The sequence below is a fragment of the Lampris incognitus genome, chromosome 20 (assembly GCF_029633865.1).
Source record: "Lampris incognitus isolate fLamInc1 chromosome 20, fLamInc1.hap2, whole genome shotgun sequence".
Classification (NCBI taxonomy): domain Eukaryota; kingdom Metazoa; phylum Chordata; class Actinopteri; order Lampriformes; family Lampridae; genus Lampris; species Lampris incognitus.
The window spans coordinates 672,899-692,500 of record NC_079230.1 but is presented as its reverse complement, the minus strand read 5'-3'; the positions used below and the strand labels follow the sequence as shown (position 1 = coordinate 692,500).

The following is a 19,602-nucleotide window of genomic DNA, read 5'->3' as shown; positions in this document are numbered from 1 at the left end:
ATCATCCACATCCATCCATCAATCCACATCCATCCATCCACATCTATCCATCCATTCATCATCCGTCCATCTGTCCACATCCATCCATCCATCTATCATCCATCCATCCATCCATCCATCCTTCTATCCACATCCATCCACCCATCATCCACATCCATCCATCCATCCACCTCCATCCATCCATCCGTATCTAACCTGCTTATCCTGCTCTCAGGGTCGCGGGGATGTTGGAGCCTATCCCAGCAGTCATTGTGTGGCAGGTGGGGAGACACCCTGGAAAGGCCGTCAGGCCACCTCAGGGTCCAGCTCAATCACTCAATCAAAATGTGTTTACATAACACCGTTTCTGCATACTGTGGATGAGGTTTGCCCTGAGATGCTGAAGGCTCTGGACATTGTTGGGCTGTCTTGGATGACATGCCTCTTCAGTGTCACGTGGAGGTCGGAGACAGTCCCTGTGGTGTGGCAGACTGGGGTGGTGGTTCCCATATTCAAAAAGGGGGCCCGGAGGTTGTGCTTCAATTACCGGGGCATCACATTACTCAGCCTCTGTGGGAAAAGTCTACTCTAGGGTGCTGGAAAGGAGGCTCCGACCTATTGTCGAACCTCGGCTCCAGGAGGAACAATGCGGACTCTGTCCTGGCCGTGAAACAACGGACCAACTCTTTACCCTTGCGGAAGTGCTGAGGGGGGCATGGGAGTTTGACCAGCCAGTCTGCAAGTGTTTTGTGGACTTGGAGATGGCTTACGACCGTGTACCCCGGGGCACTCTGTGGGGGTACTGCGGGAGTATGGGGTACCGGAGCAGTTGGTACAAGCCATCCGGTCCTTGTATAACCAAAGTGAGAGCTGTGTCCACATTCTTGGCACAAAGTAAAACACGTTTACGGTGGGTGTCGGACTCTGCCAAGGTTGTAGCTCGTCTCCGATTCTGTTTGTGATATTCATTGACAGGATCTCAAGGCACAGCCAAGGTGAGGAGTGTGTCCATTTTGGGAACCTCAGAATTGCATCTTTGCTCTTCACAGATGATGTGGTTTTGTTGGCTACATCAGAACGCGACCTCCAGCACGCACTGGGGTGGTTTGCAGCTGAGTGTGAAATGGCCGGGATGAGAGTCAGCACCTCCAAGTCTGAGGCCATGGTTCTCTACCGGAAAATGGTGGATTGCTCCCTCTGGGTTGGGGATGAGTTGTTGCCTTAGGTGAAGGAGATCAAGTATCTCGGGGTCTTGTTCACGAGTGAGGGTAGGATGGAGCGGGAGATTGACAGGTGGATTGGTGCAGCATCAGCAGTAATGCGGCCATTGTGCCAGACCATCGTGGTGAAGAAGGAGCTGAGCCAGAAGGCAAAGCTCTCAATTTACCAGTCAATCTTCATTCCAATGCTCACCTATGATCATGAGCTTTGGGTAGTAACCGAAAGGATGAGATCGCAGTTACAAGTAGCTGAAATGAGTTTCCTCCGTAGGGTGTGTGGCCTCAGCCTTAGAGACAGGGTGAGGAGCTCGGACATCCGCAGGGAGCTCAGAGTAGAGCCGCTGCTCCTTCGTGTCGAAAGGAGCCAGTTGAGGTGGTTTTGAAATCTGATTAGGATGCCTCCTGGGTGCCTTTCTTTGGAGGTTTACTGGCCACGGCCAACTGGGTGGGGACCGCGGGATAGACCTAAAACTCACTGGAGGGACTACATGTGCAATTTGGCCTGGGAACACCTTGGGATCCCCCAACAGGAGCTGGAGGGCATTGCTGGGGAGAGGGACACCTGGAGTGCCCTACTTAGTTTGCTGCCACCGCGACCCAACCCTGGAGAAGCGGCTGAAGATGACATGAGATGAGATGAGATGAGCAAATTAAAACCTTTCATTCTAGTACCATACAGCAGCCAATAAAACCTTTCATTCTAACATCATACAGCAGCCAATAAAACCTTTCATTATATCATATAGCAGCCAATCAAAACCTTTCATTCTAATATCATACAGCAGCCAATCAAAACCTTTCATTCTAATATCATACAGCAGCCAATAAAACCTTTCATTATATCATACAGCAGCCAATCAAAACCTTTCATTCTAATATCATACAGCAGCCAATCAAAACCTTTCATTCTAATATCATACAGCAGCCAATAAAACCTTTCATTCTAATACCATACAGCAGCCAATCAAAACCTTTCATTATAATATCATACAGCAGCCAATCACATCCTTTCATTATAACATCACACAGCAGCCAATAAAACCTGTCATTCTAATACCATACAGCAGCCAATCAAAACCTTTCATTCTAATACCATACAGCAGCCAATCAAAACCTTTCATTATAATATCATACAGCAGCCAATCACAACCTTTCATTATAACATCACACAGCAGCCAATAAAACCTGTCATTCTAATACCATACAGCAGCCAATCAAAACCTTTCATTCTAATATCATACAGCAGCCAATCAAAACCTTTCATTCTAATACCATACAGCAGCCAATCAAAACCTTTCATTCTAATACCATACAGCAGCCAATAAAACCTTTCATTTTAATACCATACAGCAGCCAATCAAAACCTTTCATTCTAATATCATACAGCAGCCAATCAAAACCTTTCATTCTAATATCATACAGCAGCCAATCAAACCTTTCATTCTAATACCATACAGCAGCCAATAAAACCTTTCATTTTAATACCATACAGCAGCCAATCAAAACCTTTCATTCTAATATCATACAGCAGCCAATCAAAACCTTTCATTCTAATATCATACAGCAGCCAATCAAAACATTTCATTCTAATATCATACAGCAGCCAATAAAACCTTTCATTTTAATACCTTACAGCAGCCAATCAAAACCTTTCATTCTAATATCATACAGCAGCCAATCAAAACCTTTCATTCTAATATCATACAGCAGCCAATCAAAAACTTTCATTCTAATACCATACAGCAGCCAATCAAAACCTTTCATTCTAATATCATACAGCAGCCAATAAAACCTTTCATTCTAATACCATACAGCAGCCAATCAAAACCTTTCATTCTAATATCATACAGCAGCCAATCAAAACCTTTCATTCTAATATCATACAGCAGCCAATCACAACCTTTCATTTTAATACCATACAGCAGCCAATAAAACCTTTCATTCTAACATCATACAGCAGCCAATAAAACCTTTCATTCTAAAACCATACAGCAGCCAATCAAAACCTTTCATTATATCATATAGCAGCCAATCAAAACCTTTCATTCTAATATCATACAGCAGCCAATCAAAACCTTTCATTCTAATATCATACAGCAGCCAATAAAACCTTTCATGCTAATACCTTACAGCAGCCAATCAAAACCTTTCATTATAATATCATACAGCAGCCAATCACAAACTTTCATTATAATATCACACAGCAGCCAATCAAAACCTTTCATTCTAATACCATACAACAGCCAATCAAAACCTTTCATTCTAATATCATACAGCAGCCAATAAAAACCTTTCATTCTAATACGATACAGCAGCCAATCAAAACATTTCATTCTAATATCATACAGCAGCCAATAAAACCTTTCATTCTAATATCATACAACAGCCAATAAAAACATTTCATTTTAATACCATACAGCAGCCAATCAAAACCTTTCATTCTAATTTCATACAGCAGCCAATCAAAACCTTTCATTCTAATATCATACAGCAGCCAATCAAAACCTTTCATTCTAATACCATACAGCAGCCAATCAAAACCTTTCATTCTAATACCATACAGCAGCCAATCAAAACCTTTCATTCTAATACCATACAGCAGCCAATCAAAATCTTTCATTCTTATATCATACAGCAGCCAATCAAAACCTTTCATTCTAATACCATACAGCAGCCAATCAAAACCTTTCATTCTAATACCATACAGCAGCCAATCAAAACCTTTCATTCTAATACCATACAGCAGCCAATCAAAACCTTTCATTCTAATATCATACAGCAGCCAATAAAACCTTTCATTCTAATACCATACAGCAGCCAATCACAACCTTTCATTCTAATACCATACAGCAGCCAATCACAACCTTTCATTCTAATATCATACAGCAGCCAATAAAACCTTTCATTCTAATACCATACCTCGGAGAAGCGGCTGATGAATGAATGAATGTTTCTGCATAAAGCAACATACTTTTCAAAATACCCTTTGGCCCCAGTGACATCATTATTCTGGACCTCAGAATAACATGGCGATATCTCAGGAACGTGTCACAGCCTTATTTAAGAAAGTGAACAGAAGGAAGGCTGCTGGCCCCAGTGACATCATTATTCTGGACCTCAGAATAACATGGCGATATCTCAGGAACGTGTCACAGCCTTATTTAAGAAAGTAAACAGAAGGAAGCTTGCTGGCCCCAGTGACATCATTATTCTGGGCCTCAGAATAACATGGCGATATCTCAGGAACATGTCACAGCCTTATTTAAGAAAGTGAACAGAAGGAAGGCTTCTGGCCCCAGTGACATCATTATTCTGGACCTCAGAATAACATGGTGATATCTCAGGAATGTGTCACAGCCTTATTTAAGAAAGTGAACAGAAGGAATGCTGCTGACCCCAGTGACATCATTATTCTGGACCTCAGAATGACATGGCGATATCTCAGGAACGTGTCACAGCCTTATTTAAGAAAGTGAACAGAAGGAAGGCTGCTGGCCCCAGTGACATCATTATTCTGGATCTAAGAATAACATGGCGATATCTCAGGAATGTGTCACAGCCTTATTTAAGAAAGTGAACAGAAGGAAGGCTGCTGGCCCCAGTGACATCATTATTCTGGACCTCAGAATGACATGGCGATATCTCAGGAACATGTCACAGCCTTACTTAAGAAAGGGAACAGAAAGAAGGCTGCTGGCCCCAGTGACATCATTATTCTGGACCTCAGAATGACATGGCGATATCTCAGGAACATGTTACAGCCTTATTTAAGAAAGTGAACAGAAGGAAGGCTGCTGGCCCCAGTGACATCATTATTCTGGACCTCAGAATAACATGGCGATATCTCAGGAACATGTCACAGCCTTATTTAAGAAAGTGAACAGAAGTAAGGCTGCTGGCCCCAGTGACATCATTATTCTGGACCTCAGAATAACATGGCGATATCTCAAGAACGTGTCACAGCCTTATTTAAGAAAGTGAACAGAAGGAAGGCTGCCGGCCCCAGTGACATCATTATTCTGGACCTCAGAATGACATGGCGATATCTCAGGAACGTGTCACAGCCTTATTTAAGAAAGTGAACAGAAGGAAGGCTGCTGGCCCCAGTGACATCATTATTCTGGACCTCAGAATGACATGGCGATATCCCAGGAACATATCACAGCCTTATTTAAGAAAGCGAACAGAAGGAAGCTTGCCGGCCCCAGTGACATCATTATTCTGGACCTCAGAATAGCATGGCGATATCTCAGGAACATGTCACAGCCTTTTTTAAGAAAGTGAATAGAAGGAAGGCTTCTGGCCCCAGTGACATCATTATTCTGGACCTCAGAATAACATGGCGATATCTCAGGAATGTGTCACAGCCTTATTTAAGAAAGCGAACAGAAGGAAGCTTGCTGGCCCCAGTGACATCATTGTTCTGGACCTCAGAATAGCATGGCGATATCTCAGGAACATGTCACAGCCTTTTTTAAGAAAGTGAACAGAAGGAAGCTTGCTGGCCCCAGTGACATCATTATTCTGGACGTCAGAATGACATGGCGATATCTCAGGAATGTGTCACAGCCTTATTTAAGAAAGTGAACAGAAGGAAGGCTGCTGGCCCTAGTGACATCATTATTCTGGACCTCAGAATGACATGGCGATATCTCAGGAACATGTCACAGCCTTATTTAAGAAGGTGAACAGAAGGAAGGCTGCTGGCCCCAGTGACATCATTATTCTGGACCTCAGAATGACATGGCGATATCTCAGAATAAAACATTCCAGAGAACTAAATGGGTTCAAACCTGTGGCACTTACACCACTTGTGATGAAAATGTTTGAGAGAATTATAAAAGATGAGGTTGTGTCCCTAGTTGATGGCAAAGTAGACCACTTGCAGTTTGCTTATCAAGCTGGCAAGGGTGTGGTGGATGTAAAACTCTTTATCCTCGATAAAGTATATAAGCACCTGGAGAAACCCAATTCTCATGTGAGTCTTTTATTTGCTGACTTTTCTTCGGCTTTTAACAAGATCCAACCTCACATTTTGATCAAGTGGCTTGCTTCTTATTTTAATTCACCTGATCAGCTTTTAATGCTGCTTTTAAACTTTTTAACAGACAGAACCCAGCAGGCTTTAGTTAATGGAGTTATGTTCAATATCCTGGCCTGAAACGGGCTCACAACAGGGTTGCGTTCTTTCCAGCCTGCTTTTTATTTAGTATACAGACAGCTGCAGGTCTTCTAAAGAGGGTAGCTACCTGGTGAAATTCTGACGATACCGCACCTTTGTCTCTTCTTTAGGGCTTGGAGTCAGATCACGGTTGTGCCCTACCTGCCATTGCTGATTGGTGCGATGATAACTTCCTTGACCTTAATGTATCAAAAACTAAGGAACTGATCATTAACTTTAGGAAGAGCAGTGATAAACCCAAAGCTAGCACTATGCATGGCGAAGATGTTCTAATTGTTGACATTTATAAGTACTTGGGAACCGTGTTTGACTCCAAACTCAAGTTTGATGTGAACACAGATTTGATTGTCAAGCATGGACAACAAAGAATTCACTTAACTCTTTTAATGTGCGTAACACCATCTCATGTATTTTCTACCAGTCAATTACTGAAAGTCTTGTAACTTGTTCCTCTATTTCAGGGGTGCCCAATTCCAGGCCCCGAGGGCCACAGTGCCTGCGGGTATTTGTTTCAACCATGCCCTACACCACCTGATTTAACTAATTAGCTCACCTCTTGGACCAGGGAGGGAAAGGAGTTAGTTAAATCAGGTGGTGTAGTGCATGGTTGCAACAAATACCTGCAGACACTGGGGCCCTCGAGGCCAGGAATTGGGCACCCCTGCTCTATGTATTTGTTGGTTTACTGGGTTGTGTGTGAAGGACAGGAACAGCCTACACAGTGTGGTGAAGGTCTGCTCCAAGATAACCAGAGTCCAGCAGAGAGACTTGTGCCCCCTCTGGGAGAAACGTGTGGCCCACAAAGCAAAAGGAATTATTACCAATCTGACCACGTCCTGTCCAGTCAATTCACAGTAATGCCCTCAGGCTGGTGCTATAATGCGCCCCGTAGGAAAACGAATCGCTATTCTGGGTCCTTCATTCCCTCTGCTATCACGCTGTTAAATGCTGAGAGCAGTCATTTTAAATACATGCCTTATATTGTTTTAAACCACAACAGTTGGTTTATACCTTGTGTGTTTGTCACATGGCTTGTGGGCCTGTACGTTCACTTAATGTAGTGGTGGAATGTAACGTGCAAAGCACCTTGGGATGCTTCTTTTATTCATTTATTCGTTTAACTTGTGTGAATTGTGAGAGTCTGCATGCATTTCTATGGACGAACTGTGAAAGAGTCTGCATGCATGGCCACACGAGGGCGCCAGTGTGTATGTCTTGCCTATGTACCGATCTGTCTGTTGTCTCTGACATGCTCCTGATTGCCGCTTATCAGTGAGTTGTGTATGGTGTGGGTAGATTGTGGAACTGAATCGTCCTTCTGGAATAAATAAAGAAACGGGACGGCTGTGGATCTCATGGACAATATGCTGTCGCTGCTAGGCTCAGACGAAGGTGGGTTCCTTTTCCCGCACGTTTTCCTGCGCCAGCTCCCGTCTCCTGTGCGCGCGGCTTTGGCTAACTCCCCGTGTCTGGTGACTGCCGAGGTTTGGCTGAGGAGGCCGATCGGGTCCTGCTGGCTACCAGACGGTTCTCTGTGCAGAGTGTGGCATCGGAGCCTCTGCAGCCGACGTCGGAGGACGCGGACCCGGCAGTGGTGGCTGGAGTGACTGCCCGGAGACGGCGCGGGAGAGGCCTCTGTTTCTTCCACCAGCGGTTCGGCGGCAAGGCGAGGCGCTGCGTCCCTCCGTGCACGTTTGAGGCGGCGGGAAACTCCAGGCCAGCGCTCAGTAGCAGCTGTGGGCGCTGGCGGACGTGGTGAGCTGCTCTTCATTAAGGACACGATGTCAGGAAGACGGTTTCTGGTGGACTCAGGCTCGCAAAAGAGCCTTGTAATGAATGAAAGGTCACGTGTTTAACTTGACCCACTCACGGATGTACGTGCAGTGCGTGTGACGTATACAGGAAGTGAGACGCGCATGTTATGAAGGTTGTATGTCGGATGAACGCTAGTAAAAGCTACACAGTTAAGAACCTACGAAGTCGGCTCGTTCTTGAATTATTCTTATGTCAGTAAGACAAGGCGTCTACGGACATTACATGGTGTCAGAATAGTCTGTGTATCTGAACACGAGCGGTCATGCCGAAGTTTAATCCGCCGAGTGAATTCAAGTTTGACTGCCCCGTTGAATGGCCGGAGTGGAAACAAAGGTTTTCGCGCTTCAGGCTCGCGACAAAGCTGGATAAAGACGACGGGGAGATTCAAGTGAGTTCGCTGATTTATGCAATGGGCAGCGAGGCTGAAAAGATATTCAGCTCGTTTGACTTCGCGGCGGAGGGTGATAAAGTGGACTATGATATCGTACTGAAAAGGTTCGACGGCTACTTTATTCCCCGCCGTAACATCATACATGAGAGGGCGTGCTTCTATCAACGTAGCCAGCAGCCAGGAGAGACAGCGGAGATGTACATCCGGACATTGTATGAGCTGTCTGAACACTGTGAGTTTGGGGACAAGAGGGATGAACATATCAGAGATCGTCTGGTAGTGGGCATAAAAGATAAGGTGCTCTCCCGTCAGTTCCAGCTCACAGCGGACCTTACTCTGGTGAAAGTCATTGAACAAGTGCGCCAGGCGGAGGCAATAACAAAGCAGCTCAGCCTCCAAGCTAACCAACCAGAGGCCCAGCTGGCTAACGTCAATGTTGTCCGACGGCGGGACGGACGCCAAAACAAAAAGGGCGGACAGCGTCATGGTGGCAGCAGACCTGCAACCAACAAAGTAGATGAATGCGGGAGGTGCGGCAAGACGCAGCACACCGATGAGCGGAAGTGTCCTGCAACGAACAGTAAGTGCAACAAGTGTCATAAAAAGGGACATTGGGAGCGTGTATGTCACTCTAAAGCGGTGAGAGAAGTCACTGAAGAGGTTAAACAGTTGTACTTTCTGGGAGAAGTTGGCAAAGAGAGCAGTCAGGAAGATTGGACTGTTAGTTTAACAATAAGTGATGTACCAATAACCTTTAAAATTGACACGGGGGCTGACGCTACTGTTATCAACCAAGGGACATTTAAAAAGCTGAAGCCAAACATAAAACTGGGACCTCCTGACACATGCTTCATAAGCCCAGGTGGAAACATCAGCTGCATAGGACAGTTTCAAGCCACAACCAACTACAAGGAGAAACAATACTCCTTTCCAGTGTATGTGATCAAGGGGAGAGGCAGCTGTCTGCTGAGTCGTCCAGAGGCAGTGGAGATGGGTCTAGTGAAGCGGATGAATGAGGTCAGTGGAGTTTTAGGTTCAAGTGGACTGCTGAAAACAGACCCAGTGAAAATAGCTCTGGTGGAGGGTGCCCAGCCATACGCGGTGCATACAGCCAGACGGATACCGCTGCCACTTGTACCACTGGTTAAGAAAGAACTGCAGCGCATGGAAAATGAGGGCATTATTGAAAAAGTGACTCAGCCCACAGAATGGTGCGCCGCTATGGTGCCGGTGCTGAAACCGAACAAGAAAGAGGTTCGCTGCTGCGCTGACCTCAGGAGGCTGAATCGAGCGGTGAAACGTGAGAAATACGTGCTGCCCACTATGGAGGAAATAATGCCAAGGCTCGCAGGGTCAAAGTTCTTCACAACGTTGGATGCAGCAAGTGGGTTTTACCAGATCCCCTTGCATGAAGACAGCAGGGGGCTCACCACTTTCATCACCCCATTTGGGAGGTATGCTTTCTGCCGCCTTCCATTTGGTATAACGAGTGCTCCAGAGATTTTCCAGAGAAAGATGGCGGAAACTCTGACCGGGCTAGAGGGCACAGAGGTGTACATGGATGACATCCTTATACATGGAGAGACTGAGGAAATCCATGACCGGCGCCTAGCAGAGGCGCTGGGGGTCATTGAAACAGCAGGTCTCAAACTGAACCAAGCGAAATGCAAGTTCAAACAGAAACAAGTCCACTTCCTTGGTCACGTCATCGACGAGGCAGGCATCAGACCTGACCCGGACAAAGTGGCCGGAATAGAGAACTTTCCTCAGCCCCAGAACGTGACGGAACTCAAGAGGTTCCTCGGGATGGTGAACTATTTGGCAAAATATGTCCCAGAGCTGTCCACTGTAGGTCAGCCGCTTTATGGACTGCTTAAAGCAACGACAGAGTGGCTGTGGGGACCTGCACAGAACACAGCATTCCAAGACCTTAAAGCAGCACTCGCCACCGCCCCGGTACTCACCTTTTATGACGTCACTAAGGCTACGGTGGTGTCAGCAGATGCCAGCAGCTACGGGCTGGGAGGCGTTCTGCTCCAGCAGCACGGGGAACACTGGAAGCCCGTGGCCTACTGCTCCCGACGGCTGAGTGACGCAGAGACAAGGTACGCACAGATCGAGAAAGAGTGCTTAGCCAGCGTCTGGGCATGTGAAAGGTTCGAGAAGTACTTGTTTGGGCTTGACAATTTCAGACTTGTCACCGATCATAAACCACTAGTGCCTCTCATGAACAGCAAAGACTTGGATAATGTGCCCATTAGGTGCCAGAGACTGTTAATGAGGCTGATGCGTTTCAATGCAGTGGCTGAATACGCACCAGGCAAAACTTTAGCTGTGGCTGACGCACTCTCCAGAGGCCCAGAGCAGTGCTACGGAGATGGTGCTTCTCATGATGATGTTGCAGCGCACATTGATGCCATCGTGTGCCAGGTGCCTGCCACACCTCAAAGGATGCAGGAGATAAAACAGAGCACGGATGGGGATCTGCAGCTCCAGACAGTGTTGGGCTTCATCAGACACGGCTGGCCTGAGTATGTCGATAAAGTGCCGGAGACAGTCAGAGACTTTTATCAGGTGAGAGGGGAGTTATCTGAGGTAGATGGTTTAGTCATCAGAGGCAGTCGTATCGTCATTCCCACAGAGATGAGGGAGGTGATCTTAGACAGAATACACGACGGGCACCAGGGGATAGTTAAGTGCAGAGAGAGAGCTAGCCAGTCAGTGTGGTGGCCCAAAATGACAGAGCACATTACAACAAAGATACAGCAATGTCAATTCTGCAGAGAACACAAGAACACACAGAGAAAAGAGCCTTTAATGTCAAGTGAGCTCCCATCCAGACCATGGCAGAAAGTTGGCATAGACCTGTGTGAGTACAAAAAGCAAAACTACTTGATAGTGTCTGACTATTATTCCAGGTTTTTGGAGATCCTAAATCTACCAACAACTACTAGCAGTCAGGTTGTAGCTAGGCTGAAGGCTACATTTGCACGTTTTGGTATCCCTGAAATTGTAGTTAGCGATAATGGGCCACAGCTAGTTTCAGAAGAGATGAGGAGGTTCAGTGAGGATTATGATTTCATCCATGTGACTTCAAGCCCACACTACCCCCAGAGTAATGGACAGGCAGAGAGGGCTGTTCAGATAGCCAAAAGCATATTAAGGCAGGAAGACCCTCTCCTCGCCCTGTTGACATACAGAGCTACACCCTCTTCTTCCACTGGAGCCAGTCCAGCGGAATTGCTCATGGGTAGGAGACTCAGAACCACCTTACCCACATTGCAGCATAACCTGAAATCGGCCTGGCCTAAAGAGGAACTGATCAAAACCGCTGACGCCGCAGCCAAATCGAGGCAGGCTTTCTACTACAACCGCAGGAACGGCGTGCGGACACTGCGCCCACTGAACTCGGGTGACGCAGTACTCACCAAACTTGATGGACAGAAAACATGGACAATGCCAGCAGTTGTTCACAGTCAGAGCTCCACTCCCAGATCCTACATAGTGGAGACAGCTCAAGGTGAACATTACAGAAGGAACAGGCGCCACCTGTTGGCCACACCTAAAACACTCACCTTTGTCAGCAGGGATCCTGACCATGTCACTCCAGGGGAGAGTGGAAACACGGATGAGTCCCGAGCAGCAGAAATGCCAACTTCCACACCATATGTTACTCGCTCTGGCAGGGTGAGCAATCCTGCAATCCGGCTGGATTTGTGAGGCGTATGGACTTGTGTACTGTGGGGGATTTTTTATTTTTTTGTGAAAAGGGGGGTGGTATACAGGTTAGAAAATCATCTTAGAGGGGGAGATGTAATGAATGAAAGGTCACGTGTTTAACTTGACCCACTCACGGATGTACGTGCAGTGCGTGTGACGTATACAGGAAGTGAGACGCGCATGATATGAAGGTTGTATGTCGGATGAACGCTAGTAAAAGCTACACAGTTAAGAACCTACGAAGTCGGCTCGTTCTTGAATTATTCTTATGTCAGTAAGACAAGGCGTCTACGGACATTACAAGCCTACTCCCTCCTGCTAAGACAGACAAGTCGGCCGAAGGCGGCGGCCCACAGTTAAGTGCAGCTAACGGTTCGTCCATTGCGACGTTTGGCACAAGGTTGGTGACTGTTTGCTTCCACGGGAGCCATTTTGAGTGGGACTTTGTAGTGGCGGCCATTACTGTTCCTATTATCGGCGCGGATTTTCTGTGTGCTAATTGTAATATTTGCTAGTAATATTTGATTTGCTAATGTCCCTTACGGCTTTCCGTAGCGCCACAACAAAGTCACGTGATGTACGTAACAACGTCAGTCGGAATCCGGTCGGTGAATAAACACCCAGCACGAGAGAAGTCGTCCTTGCTTTATTAATGTTATAAGTTAACATAGCCAGAGGGTACAGATCATTACATGGTGTCAGAGTAGCGGAGTTTAAATACCCAATATGGATTCGTACGGCGTTCCAGCTCCACGGATGGACTGGGAATCGGCGAACTTACCTGAAGCATGGAGACGATTTCGACAAACAACGGAGCTAATGTTCACGGGCCCCCTGCGCGGGAAGAACGAAGAGGAGAAATGCAGCTACCTCCTGCTCTGGATAGGGGAAAAAGGGCGAGATGTGCACAACACTTGGACACTCAGCGGAGAACAAGCCAAGAAGCTAGAAACGTACTACGATAAGTACACTGAGTACATCACCCCCAAAGCAAACCCGATTTATGCCAGATATAAATTTCATGAAAAGATGCAGGGAGAGAGTGAATCCTTCGAACAATTTATAACTGAGCTAAAGCTCCTAGTCAAAGACTGTGGCTACCCAAATGCCGACGAGATGGTCAGGGACCGCATCGTGTTTGCCACCAACTCACCCAGAGTGAGAGAAAAGCTACTTAGCCAGGGAGCTGAGCTAACGCTAGAAAAAGCCATAGATGTAGCCCGCTCACACGAGCTAGCAAAGCAACAGCTAACGTTTATGGGCCAGGGCAGCACACATGAAACGGTGCACGCAATAGGCAGAAAGACTTACAAACCGAACGCACCCAAAGCAGCTAACGCTAACTTCAGACAAAGGGACGTTAGCACCGCCGCCAGGGCGTGTAGCTATTGTGGAGGGCTACACGGCGCTAAAGCCACTTGCCCAGCTAAGGGTAAACAATGCATTAAATGCAAGAAGCTCAATCATTTTGCTTAAGTATGCAAGTCTAGCTCCCAGGGACAGACAAAGTACTACCGCGGCACAGTACATGCCGTCGGAGAGAACCCAGAAGAGTGCACCACTGACAGAGAACAGGAAGAACTGTACTTCGACAACATTACAGTGGAGAGCACCGCTGTGGGAGAACAGACAGAGCTGTACATAGACTGCATCTCAATAGAGAACAACGGAAAAAGCAACGAGCAGGCTTACGTAGAGGTTGGAATTGGCACACCTCCACAGAAGGTAAAGTTTAAACTAGACACTGGGGCACAGGCCAATACTATTCCCACCAACCTGTTCCAGGCGCTGTTCAAAAATGTGACACTGAAACCAGCAATACACAGACTCACTGAATATGGAGGAGGCGCGCTGAGCGTGAAAGGCACATGCAAACTCAAATGTAAGTACAGAGACAATGCAATTATGCTGGACTTTTACGTCATTGACACAAACGCCCCACCAGTCATGGCAATGAAAACATGCCGTGACCTAAACTTGGTAAAAATAGTGATGGCTGTGAGCGAGGAAAACAATGTCACATCACAGAGCATAATGGATGAGTATGCAGATGTTTTCCAAGGAATAGGAGAGTTCCCAGGCGAGTGCACCTTCCGCGTCACACCAGATGCAACGCCGGTCGTCTGCCCGCCACGCAGAATCCCCATCGCCCTACGCAGCAAACTGAGGGACGAGCTTGACAGCATGGAGAAAGGCGGCATAATCTGTAAGGTAACAGAACCCACAGAATGGGTGAACGCACTCGTCATTGTTGAGAAGCCAAAGACAGGCAAACTTAGAGTGTGTTTAGACCCCAGAGCTCTTAACAAAGTGATACAACGACCTCACTACCCCCTCCCCACGCTGGAGGACGCCACCACAAAGCTTGCTGGAGCTGAGTACTTTAGCGTGTTAGACGCGCGGTCAGGCTATTGGGCCATCAAACTGAGCACTGAATCCTCAATGTTGACGACATTTAACACAGTGTTTGGCAGGTATCGTTTCCTCAGACTGCCATTCGGAATCGTGTCCGCTCAAGACGAGTTCCAGAGACGCGTGGATGAAACATATGAAGGATTGGACGGTGTGACGGCCATAGTGGACGATATACTAGTGTTCGGCAAGACTAAAGAGGAACATGACCAGCGTCTCAGAGCGATGCTGAAGCGCACAAGGGAGCGAGGGGTGAGGCTCAACCCCGACAAGTGTCACATATGCGTGTCCGAGGTAAGCTACTTCGGCCACACGCTCTCACACGAAGGCATCAAACCAGACCCACACAAGGTGAAGGCGGTCAAGGACATGCAACCCCCACAGAACAAAGCAGAGCTGGAGACAGTCCTCGGCATGATCAACTACCTCGCCAGATTTGCTCCACACCTCTCACAGATAAACTCACCCCTCAGACAGCTTCTGAAACAGGACAGTGAGTTTGTGTGGGATGCAGTCCACGACAAGGCGTTCCAAGAGATGAAGAATCTCATTACACAGCACCCAGGTCCAGTACTCTCATATTTCGACCCGCAGAAAGAGCTGCGACTCCAAGTGGATGCATCCAAAAGTGGCCTTGGGGCTGTCATGCTCCAAGATGGCAAACCAATTGCCTATGCGTCCAAGTCACTCAACAGCACTGAAGAAAACTACGCACAGATAGAGAAGGAGCTCTACGCTGTGGTCTTCGGCTGCAAGAGGTTCCACGAGTACATGTATGGACGAAAAGTGATTGTGGAGTCAGACCACAAGCCTCTGGAGGCAATACTAAAAAAGCCACTGGCAGCAGCACCACCCCGGCTGCAACGGATGATCCTGGCGCTCCAAAAATATGACATCCAAATCATCCACCGCCCCGGTAAGGACATACCGGTGGCCGACACACTGTCACGCAAGTCAATAGAACACCACGACAGTGACCTACAGGAAGGGATGGAGGCCCAAGTGCACACAGTCCTCAGCAACATCCCTGTGAGCGACACAAGACTCACAGAAATCAAGCAGGAAACAGCGCAAGATCCACAGCTCACCGCACTCAGACGAGCCACACTCACTGGCTGGCCAGACACAAAGAAAAAGTGCCCGCCCAGCATCCAGGAATACTGGAACCACAGAGCAGAAATCTCAGAAATGGACGGTATCCTGTTCAAAGGTGAGAGAATCATTGTCCCCCAAAAGCTTCGCAAGGACATGATACAGCGCATCCATGCCAGCCACCTTGGCGTGGAAAAAAGCAAATGCCGAGCAAGAGACTTACTGTTCTGGCCTGGCATGGGGAAACAGATCGAGGATGCGGTAGCAGACTGCAGCATATGCCAAGAACGGCGCAGCGCAAATGCAAAGGAACCAATGATGTCACACGCCATACCCGAGCGGCCGTGGCAAGTGATAGGCACAGACCTATTCACATGGAACTCACAGGACTTCATAGTCACTGTGGACTACTACTCCAGATTCTTCGAGCTAGAAAGACTTTACAGCTGCACCTCATCTGCCGTCATCATGAAGCTGAAAGCAGCAATGGCTCGACACGGAATCCCCGAGACTATCATCAGCGACAACGGTCCGTGCTACAGCTCTGGTGAGTTCCGCAACTTCTCACAGACATGGGGTTTCTCACACACCACCACAAGCCCCCACTACCCACAGAGCAACGGCCTCTCCGAGAAGACTGTCCAGACGGCCAAACGCATCCTGGACAAAGCCAAAGCTGAGAACAAAGACCCCTACATGAGCTTACTGGAGTATCGCAACACACCGGTGGACAACCTGAAATCACCGGCACAGCTACTGATGAGTCGGAGGCTGCGGTCCATTCTCCCATCAACAGCAAAACACCTGCAGCCACAGATCGCCAGTCAGGAGGATGTTCACAAAAGGAGAGAGGTATGTCAACAGCGCCAGCAGGCATACTACAACCGAACAGCCAAACCTCTGCCCCACCTGCCCGCAGGCACACCAATCCGCTTCCGGCAGGAGGATGGATCCTGGAGACCTGCAACTGTGGAAAGACCAGCGAACACAGACAGGAGCTACCACATCCAAACCAAAGAAGGTCAGATCTACCAACGCAACCGTCAACACCTGCGACAAAGCAGAGTGAACACTCACACTACACACACACACACTTCACAGCAGACTGTTACCAGCGCTAACAACAACACACAAGCCCATCAGCAAGAGCATGCTGAACCTCCAGACACGAACAATCAGCGACAACCAGACACACAGCCTGGTTACACCACGAGGTCAGGTCGCACGGTCAAACCAAGACAAATCCTTGACTTATGAATGTAAAAAAAAAAAAAAAAAAAAGATGAAATGTTATTACGGTGTCACATTTAGACAGGGAAGGAAATGTTTTACACTACTTTGTTGCAGTCCAGTTATATAAGAGTTCCATTTTCATATTCTTTCTTATTAAGATTGTATTCGTTTATAAACGTGCTCAACGTGGTCTGTATCTCTGCAGAGAAAGCAGCACTTTTCAGAAAAAGGGAGATGTAATATTTGCTAGTAATATTTGATTTGCTAATGTCCCTTACGGCTTTCCGTAGCGCCACAACAAAGTCACGTGATGTACGTAACAACGTCAGTCGGAATCCGGTCGGTGAATAAACACCCAGCACGAGAGAAGTCGTCCTTGCTTTATTAATGTTATAAGTTAACATAGCCAGAGGGCACAGATCATTACACTAATGATCTGCTGGTTGATGCTACAAACCGCCGTTTAATTGATGCTGTCTTTCGCCACTGTTCCGTGCGAGACGAGGGGAGCCGGGCCGTTAACACACGCTAACTTTTTAGCATTAGGGGATGTTTTTCAGCGTTTGCTGGCGGATTTTCCATCGGTGACTACGCCTGCCTTTTCCACCGCGGTTACTAAACACGGGGTAGAACATTTCATTCCCACTCTGGGACCGCCAGTTTTTGCGCGCGCGCGGCGCCTCGACGCGGTAAAATTGGCTACAGCTAAGGAGGAGTTCGCCATCATGGAGCGTCTAGGTATAGTGAGGTGTTCCAACAGCCCGTGGGCCTCGCCGCTTCACATGGTGCCCAAGGCGGATGGGTCGTGGCGGCCTTGCGGCGATTTTCGCCGCCTGAACAACGTCACCGCCAATGACCGCTATCCCATCCCACACATACAGGACTTTTCCATACGCCTGGCAGGTACCACTATCTTCTCTAAGGTGGACCTGGTGCGCGGCTATCATCAGGTTCCCGTGCGCGCAGAGGACGTGCCCAAGACCGCAGTGATCACCCCGTTTGGGCTTTTTGAGTTCATACGCATGCGCCTTTTGGCTTGAAGGGGGCAGCGCAAACCTCTCAGAGGCTGATGGACTCGGTGTTGCGTGACCTTGATTTCGTGTTCGTTTATCTCGACGACATATTAGTGGCCAGTCCGTCAGCTGACGAGCACCTGGCGCACCTGAAACAGGTTTTCCGTCGTCTGGACGAACACGGCCTGATAGTCAACCCGGCCAAGTGTCAGTTTGGACTGCCGGTGATTGACTTTTTGGGTCACCGCATTTCGCCGCAAGGCGCGGTCCCGTTGCCTTCTAAGGTGCAAGCGGTGGCGGAATTTCCCCGCCCGGTCTCTGTTAAGGCATTGCAGGAATTCTTGGGCATGGTGAATTTCTATAACCGTTTCCTCCCTCGCGCTGCCCACCTCCTTCAGCCACTTTACGAAGCCCTGCGGCTTAAGAAGGCTAACGACCCTGTCGACTGGACTCCCGAACAGGTCCAGGCCTTTGACGGAGCTAAGTGCGCCCTGGCTAACGCTGCCCTCCTCGCCCATCCCACACCCACGGCGTCCATAGCTTTAACAACCGATGCGTCTGACATAGCCGTGGGGGCTGTGGTTGAACAGCGTGTGGCGAATGCGTGGCAGCCACTCGCATTTTTAGCCGCAAACTGCGAGATAGCGAGCCAAGTACAGCGTTTTTGACCGGGAGTTGCTGTTACTGCACCTTGCAACCCGGCATTTCCGCTTCCTGCTGGAGGGTCGCCCATTCACGGCTTATGTGGATCATAAGCCACTGGCTTTTGCCATGTCCAAGGTGACTGAGCCGTGGTCTGCTCGTCAACGGCGCCACCTAGCGGCGATCTCCGAGTTCACAACGGACATTCAGCATGTGGCCGGGAAGTCCAACCCTGTTGCTGATTGTCTGTCGCGTGTGCTTGTGTGTCCTGTGCACCTCGGTGTGGATTTCTCCGCTATGGCTGCCGACCAGCCCAGTGACCCGGACGTCCTTGCCCTTAGGTCAACGCGTACCGGTCTCAAGCTAGAGGACGCTGTGATGCAGGAAGGCAGTCCTGCCCTCGTCTGCGATGTCTCCCCGCCCCGTTGTTCCAGTGGCCTGGCGCCATCGAGTTTTCGAATCGATTCACTCCCTCGCGCACCCTCGAGTTCGTCTGGCCTGGCCTCCGCAAGGACGTCAAGGGGTGGGCAGCTGCATGTGTAGCGTGCCAGCGCGCTAAGGTCCACCAGCACACTAAATCGCCCCTCGAGCCGTTTCCGATCCCGGCCAGACGTTTCGACCACGTGCATGTGGACCTGATGGGCCCTCTACCTTCTTCACAGGGTTTTACGCACCTGCTCACAATGGTAGATCGGACCACCAGGTGGCCAGAGGCTGTCCCTCTGTCCTCCACAACATCCTCGAATGTTGCACGCGCTTTTCTGTCCTCCTGGGTCGCCCGTTTCGGCACTCCGTCAGATATCACCTCAGACAGGGGCCCCCAGTTCGTGTCAGAGCTCTGGTCGGCACTTGCGCGATCCTTGGGTGTGCAGGTACACCGCACTACCGCGTACCACCCTCTGG

General features: G+C 48.5%; 1 protein-coding gene across 1 annotated transcript in view; it reads left to right on the top strand.

Moving 5' to 3' along the window:
- LOC130130658 (disks large homolog 4-like) overlaps nucleotides 1–19,602 on the top strand; it is a 137,734-nt gene that overhangs the window by 76,079 nt on the left and 42,053 nt on the right. The window lies entirely within an intron of this gene.